This window comes from Microcaecilia unicolor, chromosome 10 (genome assembly GCF_901765095.1).
Source record: "Microcaecilia unicolor chromosome 10, aMicUni1.1, whole genome shotgun sequence".
Lineage (NCBI taxonomy): Eukaryota > Metazoa > Chordata > Amphibia > Gymnophiona > Siphonopidae > Microcaecilia > Microcaecilia unicolor.
In genome coordinates this window covers 107,949,674-107,965,657 of record NC_044040.1, presented here as the reverse complement: position 1 = coordinate 107,965,657, position 15,984 = coordinate 107,949,674, and the positions used below count along the sequence as shown (strand labels likewise).

Genomic DNA, 15,984 nt, shown 5'->3' with positions numbered 1-15,984 from the left:
CATTGCGAGCGAAGGCAAACAGATCCGTCCTGGACCAGCAACTGAAACGCCCCTTCGCTTAGCGGCCACTCACCCAGATCGAGCATGTGCCGACTTAGAAAATCTGCTTGAACATTTAGTACGCCTGCTACATGAGCCGCTGACAGAGCCACCAGATGAACTGCTGCCCATTGAATCAGCAGTGACGGCTCTCGCTCCAACAGCAGACTCCTCATCCCTCCTTGCCGATTGATATATGCTACTGCTGAGGCATTGTCTGACATTACTCGCACCGCTCGGCTCTCAGGAGATGAAGAAAACACTGGAGCGCCAGACGAATCGCTCTGGTCTCTAACAGGTTGATTGAAAACAAAACCCCCTAATGTGACCAGAAATCCTGAACAAACTGCCCCTGACAGTGAGCTCTCCAACAGCTGAGACTGGCATTTCTTGTCACCACAGTCCAGCTGGGCGGATCCAAAGGCATACCTTTGGTCAAACTGGCCTCCCGAAGCCACCAACGCAGACTGGTCTTCACTTGGAGGAAAGTGGAAATGTCTGATGAAGAGAATCCTTCTGGGACGACCATCTCGACAGAAGTGACCTCAGAAGAGGCCACATATGCGCCCTGTCCCAGGAAACCGTCTCGATCGCCGCCGTCATGGAGCCTAAGATCTGTAGATAGTCTCTTGCAGACGGACTTGAATTGTGCAAGAAGAGACAAATCTGAGCCTACAACTTGAGTACCAGGGTCTGTGGAAGAAAACACGCGGCTCTGCCGCATGTCAGACTGGACTCCCAGATACTCTACCGACTGAAAAGGGAGAAGACGGCTCTTCTGTACATTGACTACCCAACCTAGGGACTGCAAGAATTCTACCACTCGAGCTGTCACCGGACTCCTGTGAGAAGACTTTGCGCGGATCAACCAATAGTCCAACTAAGGACGCACTAAAATGCCCTCTGTTTGGAGAATTGTAGCTATAATGACCTCTGTAAACGTAGGAGGAGCAGACGAACGGGGAAACGAAAATAGGGTACTGCGAAAACGAGAAAAGTCAGAAACTCCTCTGACCACACTGCAAACAATATTGGCCGCAAAGTCACCATTCGAAAAGAGGGCACCTAGAGGATTTGATTGACCGCCTTGAGATCCAAAATCGGATAGAGTAACAACCTTTTCACTGGTCCGCCCGAAGGACAGGAGACAACTGGTCAAAGGGCCAGAAGTCTACGGAGAATCTTTGACGGCTCCAGCTAGGATGCAAGAAAGGCAAGGAGATTCTAAGAAAGGATCGGACAAAAAAAGATTGAACTGTAATGTGTAACCCTCTTGAATAATCTCCAATACCCACTGATCCGCAAGAATCTGAGCCCACCTCTCTTGAAACAATGTCAATTGAGTGCCTACCGGGAATAGAGACTAGGCCAACACCTCCTCATTGCTGAGAGGGGAAGTATTACTTGTTATGTGTCTGATAGCAGTAAGACACAATTACAGACGTATGCTAATGTTCTATAATAGGTAAAACACATGCAATTTCAACAATCCAGCACCTAAGCCATAAGGAGAAATTAGATCTTACCTGCTAATTTGCTTTCCTTTAGTCCCTCCGGACCGGACCAGAATTGGACTGATGGGTTGTGCACGCCTACCAGCAGGTGGAGACTGAGAAAATTCTAAGACTAGAGAGCCAATGAGAGCCCTGGCCATGTGACCCTAGCCTCAGTATTTGACTAACAAAGCAGGAAAGAAAGAAATACGAGACTTCTGTGCCACATGGAATCCTAGCAGCCACAAAGCACCCGGCAAGGCCAGGTATCAGAGCTCACCAACAACTCTTACCAGAGAAGTGGTATGGCCCGATTTGTATTGGAGCTCACCAGCAACTCTCACCACAGAAGTGGTATGGCTCACTTGTCTTATAGCTCACCAGCAACTCTCACCAGAGAAGTGGTATGGCTTACTTAAAGGTTCACATATATATATATATATATATATATATACATATACACCAGCAATTGGGTACCCCAGCAACTCTCACCAGAGAAGTGGTATGTCCCTTTTGTAGGAAAGCTCACCAGCAACTCCTACCAGAGAAGTGGTATGGCTCACTTGAATTAGAACTCACCAGCAACTCTCAGCACAGAAGTGCTAAGGACCTCAAAGTTCTATACATATCTAGATATATAAACATATACATACATATATATTCCAGCAACTGAACCCACCAGCAACTCCGACCAGAGACGTGGCATGTCCACTTAAAGACCTATATATGTACAAACGTCTTTTTTTTTTATTTTTTATTTTTATTTTTTGAATACCCCGTTGAAAAAGTGACAAAATATGGGAGGAGCCTGGTCCGGTCCGGAGGGACTAAAGGAAAGCAAATTAGCAGGTAAGATCTAATTTCTCCTTCCTTAGCGTCCCTCCGGACCGGACCAGGATTGGACTGATGGGAAGTACCAAAGCAGTAACCTTAAGGGAGGGACCCTTTCAAACCCCTAAGCATCTCCGAGTTGCATAGATCACCTCCTGGCGACAATGAACAGGTAGAGTGTATATCAATCAAAAGAGAATGAAGCTAAGCTCAAAATGGCACTGTACAAAATGTGCACCTAGTGCACCAAAAATCGCTGTGCGAAGGAAAGAACCCCGCTTCTCAAGATGGAGCATATGTTATAACACTCTCAGGAAAAGGTCCCCCAGTGAGTAGACAAATAGAAGGTATGAATTCCTTAATCCGTCGAGATATAGTGAGGCCGAAACAACGGCAACCTTACCTTGACTAGAAGTACCAAAAGGAAGGACCGAATAGCTTGTAACAGCTCTCTAAATATATAAGAACTGTTTTAATATGTAAAGCATATATAAAGCATATAATTTCCTGTGATCTTGAACGCCAGTAGAAGAGTCCAGACCAGTAAGAAAAAAGTGATTGGAAAAGATGAAAAATGGGAAACTACGGTAGAGTGAAAAAGAAATACCCAGGTGAAGAAGTACCTCTTACCTAGACGTACTAGCCGTTTGGAAAAAAAGAAAACCTGTATGAGAGAAACTTGCAGTTCTGACCCTGCTAGCTGAAGCCATGGCTACTAACAGTGTCTGAAAGGAGAAAGAAACCTTAAAGGAAACAAGATGATTTTGAATTATCGTGCGAAGAAGAATAACACCCTGTCCCTCTGGCAATGTCACTAAGGCACAGAGGCTAAAAGCTGAGAAGAGAATACTGCAACTACAAAAGATGCCATCCTGCTTAGCAAGGCTGAATGCCTGTCCCAGACTGAGAGCATGCACCAGCCTGAGCAAGAGAGAAACAAAGAGGCCAGACTGGGGAAGAGAGAAGGTCCTCTAGAGAAAACAGAAAACCCCCCGGCTCCATAAAAAGTCAAGATGACAACCTAAAATGCAGCCTGGTATATCTGCAAGGAAAAAAACATAAGGGTTACGCCCCTGAGATCCAAACATCTAAGCGAAATGCCCGACCTGAAGAGAAGGCCACCATGCCAGAAGGGGATGGCATGCTACAGGGCTGGTCAGATGGTAGATCCATACAAATGACTCCCCTTGAATAAAACAGACATCAGCCATGAAAACATGCAAAAATAAAATGACATACATGTCAATCGTGTAAAGGCGGGCACATGCAAGCCCTGTAAAGAAACAGAATGACCAGATAGTAGAACTGTCCGAGGAAAAGATGTACCTTCAATACACAAGAAGACCAGAGACCTACCAGGGGCCTCAATATGTAGCCTAAGAAGGCAACAGACCTACCAGGAGACCGAAGACCATTCTGAAAGAACATAAGCTAGAAACAGTCCTGCCAGAGATCAACCTAAGATGATAACAGTCCTATGAGAGTACAGAAAGAGCATTCCGGACTAACATAACATGGCAACAATGCTGACCAAAGACAGAGTGCTCAGAATAAAACGCTAGCCCTCAGGGATACCTCCTTGCTCCGAGAGCGACTGACAGTCCCCTAGTTGCAATGTAAAGAGACCACATGGTAATCCTGAAAGCAAACCGAATGCCAAGAGCCAAGAAGGAAAAAATTAAGTTGCAAAGTAAAGAGACCACATGGTAGTCCTGGAAGTAACAACCAAATACCTGGAGAAATGTCCTACTCAACCAATGCCGAAAAGAAGAGCAGCAGTCTCGGGGAAAAAAACAAAAGGGAAGCTGCAAATGCTTCAGAACACGGGAGTGCAGCTCATGAGACTGCAAAAGGCAATTGCCCAGGGAAAAAACCTTGCAACTATGTCGCACGTAACCCCAAAATATTGTGGAGACTGTGAAATATTTAGACGACTCTTGGCCACCAGTACTAGGCATCCTGAGAACCATAAAAATTGCACTTCTCGGTCTGCGACTTGCTGACAAGAGGTTTTTTAGGGTTTTGTTTTTTTTTTTAAATAGCTAGCTGACTCGCCATGAGTGAAGAAGAATCTCCCCTTTTCTGAGAGGTAGCATAACTATGATGAACTTTTAGAGATTGGAAAACAGTGTTGAGACGGGACATTATTGCGCATTGTGAGCTGGTCACCCTTCCAGGACCCAGCCCGGGCGGACCCTGCTTAGCTTCCTTCACACCGGGCTCTATCCTTCTCAGAAAGTCTCCTAAGAGAAATATGCAGAAAAGTTTGTATCAAAAAATGTGCTGCACGAAGCTTCACTATGGATCGAAGGCTTTCATGAAAAAGACTTGAGACTTTGAGAGCGCTCTTGACAGCATTTAGAATTGAAATAGGAGGAAGGAAAATTCCTTCTTAGGAACTAGGTTCTTGTGATAAAGATTTGAGACATTGAGAGTGCGCTTGACGGCAGTGAGATTCCAAATAGGAGGAAGGGAGATCCATTCTTAGGAACTGGAAATTAAAATTGCATTCGGAAGAATCAAGAGAGAAAATGGTCTAAGATCCAAGAGTCTATGTAGGGAGACCCCTACTTCACATGCCTTGCTGTGAGAGTGATATAGAAGGGAGGCGAAATGAAAAGCATAACCATCTAAAAATAAAACCGCAAGAACTCCTGGACAGAGGAAATAAGAAGATGACTGTCATGTAAGAGTAGCCTGCAACTATGATTTCATGACACAAAGTTAAACAGGTGAGAGTGGCATGTACCTATGATAACATCCTTACTGCCCCCATGCCTGTGGAAGAACAAACGTATAGCTAACATATAGGAAATATCCTGGTATGGAAAGGGAAAATTAGGTTCTTACCTTGGTAATTTTCTTTCCTTTAGTCATAGCAGATGAAGCCATTACGTATGGGTTATGTCCATCAACCATCAGGGGAGATAGAGAGCACTCAAACTTTCACAGTGCCCTCTTGGCCAGCTAGCTCCACTGCCTCTTCAGTATTTGAAGCTTCCAAAGCAGTATGGCAAACCGCAATGGGAATCACAAGAGCTTTCCTCACAGCGAACGATGGCCCATCACAAGGGCATGAACTCATAAAGGAGGGAATGCACATCCTCCTGGAGGGAATGAACTCATCCTCCTATTTATAGAACTGGAGGGGAACACACGCGCCTCCTGGAGAGAATCAACACATCCTCCAAAATAAAAAACATGCTGGAGGGAATGAACACATCCTCCTAAATTTAAACTGAACATGAATCCTGAAGATTGTTTTCCAACTTTCTCCCAAGGAAGGAACGTCAGGAAAGTAGAACAGAACCTGAAAAACAGATTCACAGCATACAGACAATCATACAGGGAGGGCTCATGGCTCCATCTGCTATGACTAAAGGAAAGAAAATTACCAAGGTAAGAACCTAATTTTCCCTTCCTTGTCATCAAGCAGATGAAGCCATTACGTACGGGATGTAACAAAGCAATCCCTAGATAGGGTGGGAGCAAGCCACACCACGCGCTAGCACTTGTGCACCAAAACGCGCATCCCTCCTGGCAGCCACATCCAGCCTGTAATGTCGGGCAAAGGAGAGCTTAGAAGCCCATGTTGCTGCCCTGCATCTCTCTTGAAGAGAGAGTGCTCCAGTTTCAGCCCAAGAGGAAGAAATCACTCTAGTAGAATGTGCCTTAAAGGCTACAGGCGGAACCCTGCCGGCCAGCAGATAAGCTGAAAAGATAGTTTCTTTGAGCCAGCGGGCAACAGTGGCTTTAGACGCTGGAGACCCTCTGCGAGAACCGGATAGCAAAACAAACAGATGATCAGAAGTCCTGAAACAGTAACTCGCAGATACTGCAGCAGAGTCCTGCGCACATCCAAAAGGTGCAGCTGCCCAAAAGATTCTGGAAACTCTTCCTCTGAAAAAGAGGGCAAGAAAATAGGCTGGTTTAAGTGAAAGGCTGAAACCACCTTAGGCATAAAGGAAGGCACGGTCCGAACCGTGACTCCGGACTCTGAAAATTGCAGAAATGGGTCTCTACAGGACAGCGCCTGGAGCTCTGACACCCGTCTCGCCGAGGTAATGGCCACCAGAAAAACGGCCTTCAGTGTCAAGTCTTTCTCCGATGCTCGCCGAAGCGGCTCAAAAGGAGATGCCTGCAGGGTTTTCAAAACTAGCCCCAGGTTCCAAGCTGGACAGGGTGCTCGCACTGGAGGTCGGAGCAGAAGCACCCCTCTAAGAAACCGTGCCACATCTGGGTGAGCAGCCAAAGACACGCCTTCCACCTTACCACGAAGGGAGGCCAACGCTGCCACCTGCACCCGCAGGGAATTATAGGCCAAGCCTTTTTGTACACCTTCCTGCAAAAAGTCCAGAATCGGCGAGACAGGAGCCCGCATGGGTGTGATCGCTTTTGAAGCACACCAACACTCAAACTGGCGCCAAATCCTGGCATAAGCCACGGAAGTGGAACGCTTTCGGGCCTGCAGGAGAGTGGAAATGACTGTTTGAATAGCCTTTGTCCCTCAACTGCACCCTCTCAATCGCCATGCCATTAAGACCAAAGCGGCAGGCGTCCTCCATGGCTACCGGGCCCTGTGACAACAGGTTCAGTACCAGAGGTAAACGAAGGGGAGCCTCCACTAGCATCTGTCGGAGGTCCGCATACCAAGGCCTCCTGGGCCAATCTGGGGCGATAAGGACCACTTCTCCTAGGTGCAGCCAAATCCGCAGGAGCACGCGCCCTATCAAGGGACACGGAGGGAACACATATAGTAGGCCCGGAGGCCAGGGCTGAGTCAAGGCATCCAACCCTGCCGAGCGAGGATCTCTCGTCTGCTGAAGAAGCAAGGGACTTTGGCATTTGAACTTGTCGCCATAAGATCCATCACTGGCTTGCCCCATTTGGCACATACCTGCAGGAATACTTCGTCTGCTAATTCCCATTATGCTAGATCGATCTGATGCCTGCTTACTCGGCTTGCACGTTGCTCTGACCTGCAATGTGAGCTGCCGACAGAAACTGAAGATGCAGCTCGGCCCAGTGGCAAATCTGTTCGGCCTGCGCTTTGCTCTGAGTGCCGCCTTGTCGATTTATGTAGGCCACTGCTTTCGTGTTGTCCGACATCACTCTGACAGCCAATCCTTCCAGGGTCACTTGAAAGGCCAGAAGTGCCTGAAACACCGCTTTCAACTCCAGGCGGTTGACGGACCACTCCGACTCCTCGGGTGTCCATAGACCCTGGGAATGCTTCCCCTTGCAATGTGCGCCCCAGCCCTTCAGGCTGGCATCTGTCACTACTAGACACCAATCAGGGAGCACCAGCGGCATTCCTCACCGCAGCATGCTGAGAGCCACCACTCCATGCTGAGTCGGGCCGCAGGGAGCCAAGAAAGTCTGCATTGATAATCCTGAGAAACTGGAGACCATCTTTGAAGTAGGGAATACTGTAGAGGTCTCAGGTTCGCTCTCGCCCAGGGCACCACTTCCAATATGGCTGTCATCGATCCCAGCAGCTGGACAATGTCCCGAGCTTGCGGGCGGGGCATCCTCAGGAGCAGACGGACCTGATTCTGAAGCTTGCACCGCCTTAGCTCGGGTAGGTATACATAGCCCGAGTCTGTGTCGAACCTGGCCCCCAAATATTCTAGAGATTGCGAGGGGGTCAGGTGACTTTTCGCCATATTGACGACCCAGCCTAGAGATTGAAGTACTGAGACCACTCTGGCTGTAGCTTGATAGCTCTCTGTTACAGAGTCTGCTCTGATGAGCCAGTCGTCTAGGTACGGGTGAACCCTGATACCTTCTCGCCTGAGCAAAGCAGCTACTTCCACCATTACCTTCGAAAAGGTGCGGGGAGCTGTGGCGAGGCCAAAAGGCAAGGCCCGGAACTGGAAATGTTTTCCCAACACCGCAAACCTCAGTAATTTCTGGTGCGGAGGCCAAATTGGTATGTGCAAGTAAGCTTCTTTCAGGTCTAGAGACATGAGAAACTCCTGGCTGTACCGCAGCAATGACGGAGCGCAGGGTTTCCATGTGGAAATGCCGCACTCTCAGGGACTTGTTTAATTCTTTTAAGTCCAGAATAGGGAGAAAAGACCCACCTTTTCGCAGCACCACAAAGTAGATGGAGTATCGGCCGTAGCCATGTTCGGCAGGAGGTACCGGGGACACGGCCCCTAACTGATCAGACCTTGCAAAGTCCCCTCTACCGCCGCCCGTTTGGCAGCAGAACTGCATCGGGACTCCACAAACAAGTCTCTTACTGGGGCATTGAATTCTATTCTGTAGCTATCTCTGATCAGGTCCAGAACCCACTGATCTGAGGAAATATTGGCCTACTCCTCGGCAAAGAGGGAAAGACGTCCTCCAATGACAGGAAGCAAGGGGGCCGGCGCACCATCATTGAGAGGGTCGCCCCTGAACTCCGGGCCTAGAGCCGGTGGCTGTGGAACGCTTGTCCGAGCGAAAGGAGTTCCTCTGCTGAAAAACGGGCATGAGAAGTGAACCTAGCAGAACGCCCCGGGCGGTACCTTCTAGCTTGACGGAAGCGAGGTCTATAAGAGGAGTGGACAGCCTGGCCCTTGGAGGAAGGCCTCGGCCTATCTTCGGGCAAGTGCTGGGGTTTAGGATCTCCCAGGCCTTTAACAATTTATTTTTCCAATTCCTCATCAAATAGGAGAAGGCCTTGAAAGGGCAACTTCACCAACCTTTGCTTAGAGGCCATGTCCACTGCCCAATTTCATAGCCAAATAAGACGGCGAGCTGCCACTGCTACTTGTTTAGCCGAAGCTCTGACAATATCATAAAGGGCATCAGCCAAAAAGGATAAGGCCAACTCCAGCCGAGGAGCCACATCCGAGAAGGGCTCCGCTCCATCTCCGGGCTGTTCCACTGCCTGTTGCAACCACGCCAGGCAGGCTCTAGCAGCATAACAACCGCATGCAGACGCCCGAACAGTAAGACCTGCAATTTCAAAGGACCGTTTAAGTGCTAATTCCAGCCTACGGTCTTGTATATCCTTCAGGCCAACTCCTCCTTCCACAGGGAGGGTAGTTCTCTTTGTCACCGCAATTACTAGGGCATCTACTTTAGGCATTGCAAAGCGAGCCAAATGCTCCTCACACAGGGGGTATAATTGCCCCATAGCCCTGGAAACTTTCAAAGGTCCCTCAGGGTCAGCCCACTGAGCGGAAATAAGCTCTTGGATGGAGTCATGCAAAGGAAAGGCTCGAGCAGGCTTTTTGGTACTAGCCATCCTAGGATTCACAGAGGAGGCCGTGCCACTGTCAGGCTCTTCAATAGAAAGGACCTGTAGGGCATCTGAAATAAGCGCTGGCAGCTCATCACGGTGGAAAATCCTCACTGCTGAGGGATCATCCAGATCCTGTGGTAATTCTGCACCTGACTCTAGCTCCTCAGACCACGAAGGCCTGCCAGAACTCTCCGAATCCTCACAGCCCGACCACGGGGGGGGGGGGGGGGGGGGGGGAGGTGCACCACAATCTGAAGGGGAATTAGCCCTTCTACGCTTTTCTTTATGCCAATTATCAGGGAAAATAGCCTCAGCGGGCAGTCCCAGGCCAGAATCCACCGGGGGGGGGGGGGGGTGGACAATAGAAGGGGCCTCAGACGACCCTTGAGGGAGAGCTCTTTTCAGCATGTATGCTTTATGCAATAATAACACAAAATCAAGGGAGAAAAAACTCGCCCTGGGCACCCAGATCCCGTCCGGGGCCAGCCGCTCCCTGAATAGCCTCAATTCGAGGTCCCCCCCCCCCCCCCGGGCTCAGGGCTCTCCGTCTTTACGGAGGCCGCGCCATGCGGAGAATTCAAAATGGCGTCCGCTGCCAGCTCTGAGCGGGAAGAATCATCGCTCGCCATGCTCGGGCCGGCTCTTACACCTGTACAGCACGATTTACAGAGCCCTGCTGCTGATTTGCGCTTGCCACACCGGGAACAGCGCTTTACATTCTCTGCAGCCACTGCCGAAAACGGTGGGAAAATTAAAAATGGCGGTTTCGCACCAAAAATGCCCCGATCACGGGCCCACCCCGGAGGAGTTAGAAAACACTCTTACCTCACCGGACCGAGTATCACAGCTCCAGTCCCATAGAAGAATCAAAGGAAAACCTCTGTTCCATTTTTTTTTTTTTAACGCTGTGAGGAAAGCAGAGGTAATAAGACCTCCGGAGGCTCAGATGAGTGGGAAAGGCGAACCAATGTGCCTGCATCCACTGAGTGGGAAAGGACAGGGAAAAGCAAGCTAATATGTCCACATCCACGGGGGCATGGGTAAGGCAGGGAAAGGGCTAACCTATGTGCCTTCAAAGTGAAGCTGCTATAGCCTCTAACACCCCCGGCTAACAACTGGCAAGCCAGGAGCCACCCCCAGGCAGATTTCTGATGGAGCTTGAAGAAGCTGCAGCCACCCTGCTTGGGGAGATAGAGAATACTGAAGAGGCAGTGGAGCTGGCTGACCATGAGGCACTGTGAAAAGTTGAGTGCTATCTCCCCCTGCTGGTTGATGGACACAACCCATACGCAATGTCTTCATCTGCCTGATGACAAGGAATGTTATATTGCTTTAAAAAGCAAAACAGGCTAGCAGAGACAAAATTAGCCAGCATCAGGGAAGATTGGGTGGGGGGGGGGGGGGGGGGGAGGGATTCGGCCTTCCAAGTGTGGCACCCCCGAGGCTCAGAGAGACCCACACGGGCCTCAGCCTCAAAGCAGATTTTTTTTTTTCAAAATGCACAGGGAAGCAAAACCAGAAAGAAAGTCAAAGAATACTTTAAACATCAAACAGAAAGAAATAGAGAGACTGAAGGGCTCCCCACCTTCCACCTGCTGGAGACTGAGATTACTGGATGGTTGCCAAGGGCTCTTATTGGCTCCTAGAGTCACAGTTTTTTTTCTCAGTCTCCACCTTTTGGAAGGCGTACACAACCCATCAGTCACATTCTGGGCCAGTCCGGAGGGATGCTAAGGAAGACCTGGAAGTCTCTGAGCCAATCACAGCGCATTTAGCTCGGCTGAACGCGTTGTGATTGGCTCAGAGACTTCCTGGTCTCAGCTGAGTGAAGCACTGCCAAAAAAGACGTTTTTATTATTGCGGGGGAGGGGGGATGACAGCCAAAATGGATGGGGTTTTTTTTGGATGGACGTCCATTTTGGCCTTCATTCCCCCCCCCCCCCCCCCCCCCCCCCGCAATAATAAAAACATCTTTTTTGGAAGTGCTTCACTCAGCTGAGACCTGGAAGTCCCTGAGCCAATCACAACGCGTTTAGCCGAGCTAAATGCGCTGTGATTGGCTGAGATAGACCTGGAGGAGGGAGCTGTGCCTTCTTCTTGGATCCCGAACACACACGGAGGGAGGGAGCCTGTGAAAGGGGAACTGCTGAGCCCTCTCTTGCTGTGGCTGTGCAGGTTTTCAGTCCGAGGTACAGTTTTTTTTTAAGTTTTGGAGTTTTTTTTGTTTTTTATTTTAAGTGAAGCACGTCCATAAAGGACATTCTTGGCATGTGCAGAGCAGCCAGCATACGCTTGGCTGCTCTGCGCATGCTCAACGGGCAACTATTTACCGATGGAATAGAGAATGCAAGTGAGCTACAATGGAGCAGCCCATTTGCATTCCTATTCCTTGATGCATGCCCTTCCCTTACCGATTCGTTAAGGGAATCGGTAAGGGAAGGGCTCTAACGATTTTTTAGTGCATCTTCACCTAACTTGGAGATGCCCAGAGAATTATGAGAGTAAAGTTAAAAGTAATACCTCCACCATAACTTTTGTTATGGTGGAGGACGAACTATGGACGTAATCTACTTAGATTTCAGCAAAGCTTTTGACACGGTTCCCCACAGGAGGCTCTTAAATAAACTGGACGGGCTGAAGATAGGCCCCAAAGTGGTAAGCTGGATTAGGAACTGGCTGACGGACAGACGCCAGAGGGTGGTGGTGAATAGAATTTGCTCAGAGGGAAAGGTGAGTAGTGGAGTGCCTCAGGGATCGGTGCAGTGCCCGATTCTGTTCAATATATTTATGGAGTGACATTGCCGAAGAGTTAGAAGGTAAACTTTGCCTATTTGCGGATGATACAAAGATCTGGACAGAGTGGACACCCGGGAGGGAGTGGAAAACATGAAAGGATCTGAGGAAGCTAGAAGAATGGTCTAAGGTTTGGCAATTAAAATTCAATGCGAAGAAATGCAAAGTGATGCACTTAGGGAATAGAAATCCTCGGGAGACGTATGTGTTAGGCGGGGAGAGTCTGATAGGTACCGTCCGGGGAGAGGGATCTTGGGGTGATAGCATCTGAAGATTTGAAGGCGACGAAACAGTGTGACAAGGCAGTGACCGTAGCTAGAAGGTTGTTAGGCTGTATAGAGAGGTGTGAGCAGCAGTAGAAAGGTGGTGTTGATGCCCCTGTATAAGTCGTTGGTGAGGCCCCACCTGGAGTATTGTGTTCAGTTTTGGAGGCCGTATCTTGCTAAGGATGTAAAAAGAATTGAAGCGGTGCAAAGAAAAGCTACGAGAATGGTATGGGATTTGCGTTACAAGACGTATGAGGAGCGACTTGCTGAACTAAACATGTATACTCTGGAGGAAAGGAGAAACAGTGGTGATATGATACAGAGGTGATATGATACAGACGTTCAAATATTTGAAAGGTATTAATCCGCAAACGAACCTTTTCCGGAGATGCGAAGGCAGTAGAACGAGAGGACATGAAATGAGATTGAAGGGGGGCAAACAAGAAAAATGTCAGGAAGTATTTTTTCACGGATAGTGCTAGGCAGACTTATACGGTCTGTGCCAGAGCCTGTGGCGGGAGGCAAGGCTGGTGGTTGGGAGGTGGGGATAGTGCTGGGCAGACTTATATGGTCTGTGCCAGAGCCGGTGGTGGGAGGCGGGGAAAGTGCTGGGCAGACTTATACGGTCTGTGCCAGAGCCGGTGGTTGGGAGGCGGGCATAGTGCTGGGCAGACTTATACGGTCTGTGCCCTAAAGAGCACAGGTACAAATCAAAGTAGGGTATACACAAAAAGTAGCACATATGAGTTATCTTGTTGGGCAGACTGGATGGACCGTGCAGGTCTTTTTCTGCAGTCATCTACTATGTTACTATGTTTAAAAATATTGTAATTAAAAAAAAATAATACTTTAGACTTGCTCCTTCATGATATAGTCACCACCACTCATTACACATTTCTACCAATGGAGGACTATTTTTTTTAAGCTGTTTGGGGGGGGGGGGGGGGGGGAACGACTGCATCTTGTCTCTTCAACCAGTTGCTCAGTCCTTTCCATCTCTTCATTTGAGAAACAGATGCACCCGAAGATATTCCTTCAAATTTTGGAAAAAGACGGAAAAAAAAAAAATCACACAGTACCAAGTCTGGGTTGTATAGCAGATGGTGCAAGATTGAGACCCATCTTTGCAATTACCTCTGTGGTATTTTGTGTTCCATGAGCATTGTCATGTTGTAACAAAATTCCCTTCTTGTGCTTATGAACACTCTTCAATCATTCTTTCAAAAGTTTTCAGAGTTGCAATGTAATCCTTGAGAGTGGCCCTCTTATTGTCCTTTATGATTTCAGCAACCTTTGTTGTGCAAAACTTGTCCACTAGAGTAACAGATCAGCCATTCTGGACCATGAAGGACTGATTTGTTTGATCAGCCATTTTATTTTTGATCAAACAAATCAGTCCTTCGTAGTCCAGAATCTCTACATTGTTTTGTCCCTGCAACACAGAATACTCATATCAACACAGTCATCACCATAAAACCACCTGCATGCAGCAGTGAATTTCAACTGGAGGTATTCCTTCAACAGTCAGGTGTGGTAGCCATGTTAGTCCACTTTTAAAGGTAATCAATAGAAATAAAACAAAATAAAACATGGAAAAGAAAATAAGATGATACCTTTTCTATTGGACATAATTTAATACATTTCTTGATTAGCTTTCGAAGGTTGCCCTTCTTCGTCAGATCGGAAATAAACAAATGTGGTAGATGACAGTACATATAAGTGAAACCAGAACACTGTACCAGTGATTTCACAGTAAGAATCCTGAAAGAAACAATACAGGAATGTAAGACCTTTGAAGTCAGAATGATTGAATATTTTGACACTCAACAGACAGGACTAGATCTGGGTTTTCTAGCCCATTATAAACCATAAAAGTTGTATTGCTCTGTTTGTCACCCTCCTCTCACCTATCCACCCCCATCCTGTTAGACTACCACTGAAATGCTTTGATATTTCACTTATATATACTGTCAATGTACCTCATTTGCTTATTATTAATATTATTTATTGCATTTGTACCCCACATTATCCCACCTATTTGCAAGCTCAATGTGGCTTACAGCGTGTTGCTATGACATAGTCATGGCAGGATCTTGGATACAATCGGTGAGCAGAGATTAAATGATTAATTAGAGAAGAAGTGCAACCTTCGAAAGCTAATCAAGAAATGTATTAAGTTATGTCCAATAAAAAGGTATTTTCTTTTCCATGTTTTATTTCTATTGATGATTATCTTCAAGTCCGAAATTCTATCACAGTACTTTGCTTGAGCCGCACCAAGTGCTCACTGCACGCTTTCATTTCACAAGCAATAGCAAAACAGCCTCTTCTCACAAACTTCTTACCACCTGAGGTGAAGGAAGAGGTTTCAAAGAACAAGTGAATACATATAGCGCATTGGTGCTGCCATCTGTTGATAAATTATGGAGGTGGAGGAGGCATTACTTTTCATTTAACTCTCACATGGAGAACACCATACACTTTCAGTCATTTCATTCATAGAGAGACTAAAAAATATTAAAAGAGGCTAACAGATCTGAACCAGATTATTAGTATTTTATAATAAATTATAAAAAAACAACAAAATTCACACCTTTTACTTTAAAAGCAAAAGAATACAATTTGACTTCTGCAGTTCTTTGTAATTAGATGCAAGCTACACTTCACACAAAAAAATGAATTACAACACTGCCAATTTCAGATTAATAAATATAATAACCGTTTAATAAATAGACTTGTGCGCATTAGAAATTACAAGGAATTCATTTCACAGTCATTCAGGACCCAATGTACAGCCTCTACAATTTTTAAAAAATATTTTCGATACCAAATTATTTTTTTATTCAGTTTAAACATTTCTATGGCGATCCAAATTAAAAAAAAAAAAAAAAAGTTGTGGGTCACAAGAATATGGAAGGCTCAACTTCCAGAAGTTCAAATAATGGCTTCCTTTAAGAAACACCTTCCATGAATTCCTATATTAAAACTATATCCAAGCAACCTCAACCTATATAAATAATTATCTTGCATTTAACAGTCCATGTTGATCCCAGGTGGAATTAACATCCACCTTCATAATTCATTTAAGTAATGTACACCCTCTTCTCCAATGAAGCTAACTTGGCAACTGAAATCCAGTTATGCTTGTCTAAAGCTGAAGCCTAATTTTTAAGTAAATTCTGTTTTATCACTGTTAAATAAAAGCAAGTTATAATTAAACATAGTAGCATGCAATCCAAACAATAGTGAACAAAAAGAAAAGCCATGGTTTAAAATTTCAAGGAGCGTTTTACACCATATTTCAGCGCTTTCCCAACCAGTAGAA

At 46.8% G+C, this 15,984-nt stretch overlaps 1 protein-coding gene across 1 annotated transcript in view; it reads right to left on the bottom strand.

Annotated features, from left to right (window-relative positions):
• The window catches only part of LOC115478324 (cohesin subunit SA-1-like), a 241,134-nt gene that overhangs the window by 224,414 nt on the left and 736 nt on the right, over positions 1 to 15,984 (bottom strand). The gene's annotated exons all lie outside the window — the stretch shown is intronic.